The sequence below is a fragment of the Arachis duranensis genome, chromosome 9 (assembly GCF_000817695.3).
Source record: "Arachis duranensis cultivar V14167 chromosome 9, aradu.V14167.gnm2.J7QH, whole genome shotgun sequence".
Classification (NCBI taxonomy): domain Eukaryota; kingdom Viridiplantae; phylum Streptophyta; class Magnoliopsida; order Fabales; family Fabaceae; genus Arachis; species Arachis duranensis.
Window position 1 is genome coordinate 103,025,835 of NC_029780.3, and position 8,200 is coordinate 103,034,034.

Below are 8,200 nucleotides of genomic sequence, written 5' to 3' on the forward strand. Positions count from 1 at the left end.
AAGAAATCAAATTTATAAAATAAATTATAACTTATTTATATTTATATTTTTAAAAAATGTGGGTCGTTACATCCCACCCACTTTACAAAAATTTTGGCTCTCAAATGATACAATAAAGTAAGTTCAAATTCTACAAAAAAAGAAACCAAATTTGTGAGAAAAACACAAACAACGTTGAGGATGGACACTCGAAAAGATTCAAGTGAATAGATAGAATCACAATGAGACAAAGATATATATAAACGATAAGGTGTGGTTGAAAGAAGTAATCAAATCACAGCCTTGAGAAAATCCAAAGCAAGAATTCCAATGAAGATAATGATGGAAGAGATGGCATGAGTTTGTGTAACACGAATAAAGAGTATACGTCGAAACAAATCTAACCCTTAGAACGCAACTTCTAACGTTCCTAAATCCCGTAATTCGCACAACCTATTACTTCTATTTTGTCTATGATAATCCATTACTGTTTTCATATACGTAAATCATTAGTATTAAATTGGCCAGATCTAATACCATAAGGTATGCAATGGTAGACTAACAACGTTAATCAATAAAGAGTCATACATTTAAAACTCAAACTCTTGTCATTAAAACAAGCCTTATTGCATGGCAGACACTCAGAGTATGCAGTGAAGTATAGTCAGTCCAATCCCAAGGCTCTAACAGAAACGAACTGCTCTAATAGCATAATGTAACACCCTAACTTTTAGCACGTCATGATCGTACCAAAAGTGAGGCGTTACTAACCTATTTTCCTTATTTACTATTTAATATTGAGTCTTTAGTTCGATTTTGCGTTTCAATTTTAAGAACATGCCGAAAACTTGTATTTTTTATTAATCAAACCCAATCATCAAAGAACACCAATTAATAATAATCACTATTGATAATAATAAATATTGTACAAAAAAAATCAAAAGGAATTCCGATACAACTCCTATCCCTCTGTATAAAAATAAAATATTAGTAACAAAGGCGAGGGAATTAATGAAAGCAACTCAACACATAACTTAACTCAAATAAAACTAATAACCGTTCGCAGCTTCAAACTAAGTCTTCGAACCTGTGTCACTGAAAGGGTGGAAGATTTTGGGGTGAGAACAAACTATGCGTTCTCAGTAGGAAATGAAAATGCCGTAAGAGTAATGAAATAAAATGCAAATAATTAACTTTACTAAATAAAATTATATTTTTATCAAACCTTTTGAAAATATTTTTTACTATTACTTTATATAATTAATTACCTTCATTAAATTTTCAAACTTAAGACAAATCTCAATCACAATCTCAATTCTCAGTTACCTCAATACACAAACTAATAGCACCGGAAACAGATCAACGCACAAACACATAACAATAAGACAAACAGCACAATCACAAAGAGACAAGATAAGCAAACACAATCAAATGCAAATGTGCAAACAATGATGATGCATGTCTAGTCCTATCGCAGGTAATGAGCTCATTTGTCGATTTTGATCCGCACCCGACGCAATCCGACTCGCAAGTTAGATAAGGCATTCCAACGGTATAACCTCTCAAAGTTTCTACTTCTTGCAGGCGCTGATTTTCCAGCTGAAGTATGCCGAACATGACCTCTGCAAGTACTTGTAGGCACTGATTCTCTAGCTGAAGCATGTGCCACTTTCTCTTGGAAGCCATTCCTTTCACATGGGCATCCCCGCACAATCATTCACACATAAAGCCCACGGCCTCCAGTGAGCGTTACGTATCGCCGTCCTCATCAGACACTTGGCACTAAGGCCCAACAACACTCAATATCTTTTCAGTCACTACTCTCTGCTCTTCTATGGTAGAGGTCCCTTTACTTAATAAACCGGATTCAAGTCATTTTTATTTAAAACCAACACCTCTCTTTATAACCTTTCCAAACCTCCGAAATCACTTTACTTACAACAAGTTCTTCTTTTATACAAAAACCAGTTCTTTCTTAACCATGATTTTCCAACATATCTTCAAAACCATTTCAGATTTAAACTACTTTAAAAGAATCATTTATTAAATAAATCTCACGGCAGGGTCTCGAGACTTTAGGGAGGACGACAATCAAACTCAAAACATAAAGTCCTTTTTAATAAATCAAACCCAAACGTAAATCTTTTCTTAATAAATCAAAAGCCAAATAATACAATTTCTCAAGTCCAACCTTTTTCTAAATATTTCAAACAAAATCTTAAGTTTCATAATAAAATGTCGACAGCATCTCCCCTAAAACTCGGACTTTGCCACCCTTTTCGGATTCCAACCGAACCATTCTCAACCTCTTTTCAAATATTTCCAAAATCAAAAATTATTTTCAAATCTCAGTTCAATACCAATAAATCACACCAACTTTCCAACTCAACAATCAGAATTCTCAGCATTCCTAAACAATCAAGAAATCAAATACATATTCATCACATTCAATTACAAATGCAATTCAAAATCATCATTCAATTATTCTAAACAATCATAAATTATTTGCAAATATCCACTAGACTTCCATGGCATTCATAAATTAAAACAGTTAATTTTAAAATAAAATTTTCTATCTCCGTACGAAATTAGAATCAACGAAAATTTTGGAGAAGTTTTCTGACCAAACTTCTGAAGAAGAAAACGTCAGAAATCGTCTATGCCTCCTAGAACTCTAATTGGCCGAACTCAAGGGGAAGAGGAGTTACGTCATCGTCAACTTCTACCGGACAAAAGTAACGCCAACGTGTAGAAGAGGAGGATACGAACACTTTTGTCGGATTATATTTTTTTATTAGAATTACGGATCTCAAGAAATCGAAGCTGAAGACTCATAGAAGATCACGATTCTCCCTTTTCTTTCACGGTCTTTTTCTTTTTTCTTTTTTTTTGTTCCTTAACTTCATTCGGTGATGAATGAAAAAAAAAGGAAGTGATTAAAGGCTAAGGGTGTGTTTGGCAAACATGTTGGGGAAGAGAGAAGCGCGTTTGAGCTTCTTGAAAGTTTCACTTTTATGTTTGGCAATTTTTATCTTTTTGAACGCAGAAATAATTTTGCCATTGAACGCAGGTTCAGGAGAAGCTAAAATTTGTAACTTCTGCGTTTCACGTTCATGGTTGCTGATCACCCTTGAAAAATTAGGTGAAAGTTTTATTTCTTTTTTACTAACCATACCCTTCATTTTCTTCTATAAAAAGGATACCAATAACTATCTTTTATAGTAGTTCTTTGTAGTTCTCTCTGTTTCTTTATAGTTCTTAGTTACAATCTTTTTTTCCATCAAAATAGTTCAGATTTGTTTCAATTAGTAGCAAATTGAATATTTTATTTTTTTTATTATTTTTAGTACTCATTTTTATATTTTAATTTTTATGTTTTTTATTGTATTTTTTATTTTTATTTTTTATTATATTTTTATTTATATGATAAATATTTTTATATTATTTATGTAGTGCTCTTTTATTCATATGATAAATATTGTTAATTTTTTAATGATATTTTTATTATTTTTTGTTTATATAAATTCTTTTTTTCTATTCTTTCCTGCATTATATGTATGTTGTGTATGAAATTTTTTATTTTTTTATTTGATTTTATTGTATTTTTTTTGTTCATATGATTTATGTTGTTTGTTTTATGAAATTTTTATTATTCATTATCTGTATAATTTTTTTCTATTCTTTGATGTACTCTATTTTTGTTTTGTATTAATTTTTTTTATTTATTATAACTTTGTAAAATTTGTAATTGTAATTATTATATACTACGTTTATTATCAAAATTTTGTATAATATAAAATATGATCCTATAAAAAAGGACAAAATAAATAAAAAAATTAATTCTAAGTAACAATAGAACCATAAATAATAAAAATTTATAGTCCAAAATAATACTAAATAAAGAGTATGGTAATATTAGAAAAAATTATAGAATATTTTTTTGTTTAACATTAAAAAATTTATAGTACTCTCTTTCATATTTTTTATTGTATTTATTGATTTATATAATAAATATTTTATATATTATTTTTGTTAGGTTCTGTTTTTGCATGTATATAAAAAAATAATTTAAATTGATGTCTCGTAATTTTTTATCTAAAAATAATTTTGAGTAGTATAATCCAAATAATATTTATTTTATTATAATCAATTTTGATACAAATATTGCGAAACATAAATCACGTTAACCAAAACTTAGTTTTTATCAAAATCAATTTTGTAAAATTAATTTTATTCAAACTCATATTTACAAAATAAATCCACACACACGCATAGTGATCAAGATATATAGCAAAAGAATACAATGTGTATAGTGTGATTTTTTGCATGGGAGAGAGAGCATAAAGAATAATTTGATGAAATAGTGATGGAAAAGACACAGCCAAGATTTTCCTAGTGACTGCTGTAGTGGTTATAAATGCGGCTTTGTCCAATTAAGGTCCCTGATTTGCAAGGAAGGAGGAATAGTCGGTGCCTCGGCGGAGTGGGTCCATTTTATTTTACTTTTGAAATAGTTTAGCCATGTAGAATGTTCTTATTTGGTCTCAAACTCTCAATGATGCATTCGCTTGTTATGAACAGATAATACCCTCTTGCAAGTTGCAAAGCCTATAAGAAGAAAGGTGTTGCGATTTTTAGCCACAGAGTCTGCGCTTGCTTGCACGCGTTACAGATCACAGAAAATTATTTTATTATAATTAATTTTAATATAAAAATTGCCAAACATAAATTAAGTTAACCTAAATTTATTTTTTATCAAAATTAATTATACAAAATTAATTTTATCCAAACACATACTAAATAGTGATGATTTAATTTTCTAGCCACGTCTTCTTCTTTTTTCTTTTATAACTCCAAAATTGCATCTATCATTATTGCCATCAAGCTCTAATTGGTTTCCAACAAAATTAATTTGCCAACTAATATAAGATACAAACACATAATTCTATTAGCACCTTTTTCTTTTTGTTTTCTAATTAGTTCGGTCACAAGGAATGGAACTAGTCAAAAAGATCATAAAATATTAAGGATGATTATTAGGTGTCATGGCTTGGTTAATCATGGATTAGGTGTCGCGGCATTAAGCTGCTGAATCAACAATTCAGGTTATAAATATTTTAAACAAATAATTATAGAAGTTGGATATATTAAAACACAAGTAATAATATATATGAGTTACTAATATAAATAACATTAACAACATAACGATAAAAAAGATATACGATACAGTAAAACAATAACAAAGCTAATTTCACCGAAAAATACCGAGATTTATTTATATCGGCGAATATCTAATTCGATAATAAATTATTAACTAAACTTTATATTTAAATTAAAATATCAATTACTCAAATTAAAAAATATATATAATTTTCATTATTTATAAATTACTAAAATTATGGTTTTAATTATGTAAAATATTTCATCATAATAAAAATATATATAAGAATCTTAATTTAATTAAATTCAAATAGTTAAAAAATTAAGTTAATTACTTTTAATAAAATAATTTCTAAAAATAAAGAACTCAAATTTATAAAATAAATTATAACTTATTTATATTTATATTTTTTTAAAATGTGGATCTGTGTCTCCGTCGCTCACAAGCCTCATCGTTGATCACTGCCACTCTCACTCATTCACACCGCAAATCACCACCTTCTCACTCACTAACTGTCGCCTCATCGTCGTCGTGTCCTGCACCACGCTCATTCAATAGCGTCGCTGCCTTCTGCTCCATGCTCGTTCATGATCATCGCAGTCTCGTAATCGGTCTTCCTCATTGTTGTAGCCTCCAGCAGAATCATCACCGCCACCAGCAGCGTCGCACCGCCTCCAACAGCCTCTTCACCGCTCATCGTCACTGCCTTCTGCACCCTCGTCGTAGCCACCACATCAATAAGTCCCTCTCTCTGATTAGTTTCTTTTGAGTTTTTTTTCAACATTTGGGGTTTAGGTTTGTTCAATATTTAAAATTGTTTAAAATTATTAATTTTCTGAGTTTGTATTTTTATTTGTGCAATTGTTATTGAATGTTTATTTGGGAATTTAGGATTTATTCAATTGTTAATTTTCTATGTTTGAAATTATTAAATTTCTGAATTTGGATCTTTGTTTGTACAATTGTTATTAATTTTTCTGAATTTGGATATGTACAATTGATGTTGAATTTGAATCTTTGTTTTTACAATTTGTAAAATCCGCGGATATCTGTCGATATCCAGGTCCCCGGCAGATATGGGGTCCCCGTTATCCGTGGCCGGGACGAGGGGCGGATTATGGTGACATGGGCAGGGGGCGGGGGTGCCCCATCGGACCCGTTGCCATTCCTAGACAAGGGTTGGACCGAGCTCACGGAAGAAGAGAGAAGTGGTTACACGGACGTTGGGAGTGGCTTGAAGAGAGGCTAGGGTTAGAGAAAGGAGATTCAGAGTTATGTACTTCTGCTCAAAGCTGAGAGGAATGAGAGTGAGAGGCATTAGGCTTAATAAGCCAAATATGACAAAAGCCCAAAAACGATGACGTTTTTTCAAACTGGATAGTTCCTGGTCCGATCAATCGGCTGATTCGGCGGTTCTCTATTGGTTTTTGAAGCAGCAGTTTTAGGAGGCTAACCGAACCGTAATTGCTACCAATTCACTGTTAGATCGGCCAATTCGGTTTGATTTTTAGAAAATGGTTATTATACTTGATTCGATTTGGTCGATTCGACCGAAAATCTGATCAACTGATTATCTGACCGGATCAAGTCACCCAATGGACTATTCATGCATTAAATTCGGTGGAATCCAAACTAACCCTCCCAATTTTAATGAAAACCTATGACCCGGTTGGTTAAAATCCGAACTAGGCCATGCTAATATTTTTAAGGGGTAAACTATCAAAAATACATTCGAGTTATTTTGTCGCTGATGAAAATGTCCTCAAATTGTTTAAAATGTAAAAAAATGCACATCTGTGAACTTAAATATTCTTTGTTAACCGAAAAATAATGTGGCAAACAAAACTTCCTATATGAAATTCTGATATTGGCAAGTGACTCACGTCACATTTTTTTGTTAACAAAAAAATTCTTTGATCACTGTTAGATATTTTTGCTATGTTTTTAAATTATTTAAGTGTATTTTTGTCGGTAATAAAATTCAGAGGCATTTTTATCAACGTAGAGATAATTCAGAGGCATTTGTAGTTTATCCTATTTTTAAAAATTTCGAACAACCTCATTTCTAAAGGTTATTGCAACTTGCAAGACCCTAACGCTTTCATCCCTCTCTACTCTGATCAGCGGATCAGCCTCTCTCAATCTCACTCTCTCTCACAGTCTCACAACTCACAAGCTCTATCAGACTCTTCTTTATAGCTCAACTCTCAAGCTCTCTCACTCGTCTCTCACACTCAACATTTCTCTCAGTCAGTCTATCCAACTCTCTCACTGGCGGTAGAAGCAGACGAAACCAGATCTAACAACTTGTCCCTAGTCTCGTCATCGCCAGCAGCAGAAGTAAGTGCTAGCAACAGCTAGTCCCTGGGCTCCTCGTTGTCGTCGTGTTTTTGCTCTGGGGGCTTTCCGTCGCTTCCTTCTCACCAATTTCGTCGCTGAGTCACCGTCAATTGTGGTAGCTGGTGAGTCTCTGCATTCTCCTTTTCTATCTTTTTAAATTTTTCCTTTTTCCTTGCCCCTGTCAATTTTGTTACTGTAAAATCATGATTGAACCATCTTTTGTTGCGGTTAATTTATTGTTGTATTGAGTTGAATTTGTTCCTGTATTGAGCTAAATTTAATATTGTTTAGTTGAATTTGTTATTGTAAATCATCTTTTGAGCTATATTTTTTTTGTGTGAAAAATCATCAGAGTTGAATTTATTGCTGAGCTAAATTTTTTGTTGCTAAAAACTATTAGTGAATTGAATTTATTGCTAAAAATTATCATTGAGATGAATTTGTTACGATAAAAATAGATAGTTTCTATGTAGATACTCATAGTCTAAGTCTTAACCTTTAATTAGTATTGAGCAATATTCTAAAAATCGGATCGGACTGGCCGGTCAAACCGGTTCAACTGGAAACCGGTGTATAAAATGATCCAGTACACCCCCTAAAATCGCGGATCATCGAACTATACAAAAATTGTTAAACCGGCCGGTTGGACCAGACTGGGAACCGACCGATTCATATGAAACGACGTCCCTTTTTTTATAAAAAAAGAAAAAAGAAAACCCC

At 31.9% G+C, this 8,200-nt stretch overlaps 1 protein-coding gene across 1 annotated transcript in view; it reads left to right on the plus strand.

The window, feature by feature from the left end:
- Positions 1-7,377: 7,377 nt before the first annotated feature.
- LOC107466555 (ribosomal RNA small subunit methyltransferase) overlaps positions 7,378-8,200 on the plus strand; it is a 9,829-nt gene continuing 9,006 nt past the window's right edge. Inside the window, exon 1 of the mRNA XM_052254698.1 lies at positions 7,378-7,602. The gene's annotated coding sequence lies outside the window, so the exon portion shown is untranslated. The remainder of the gene's footprint in view (positions 7,603-8,200) is intronic.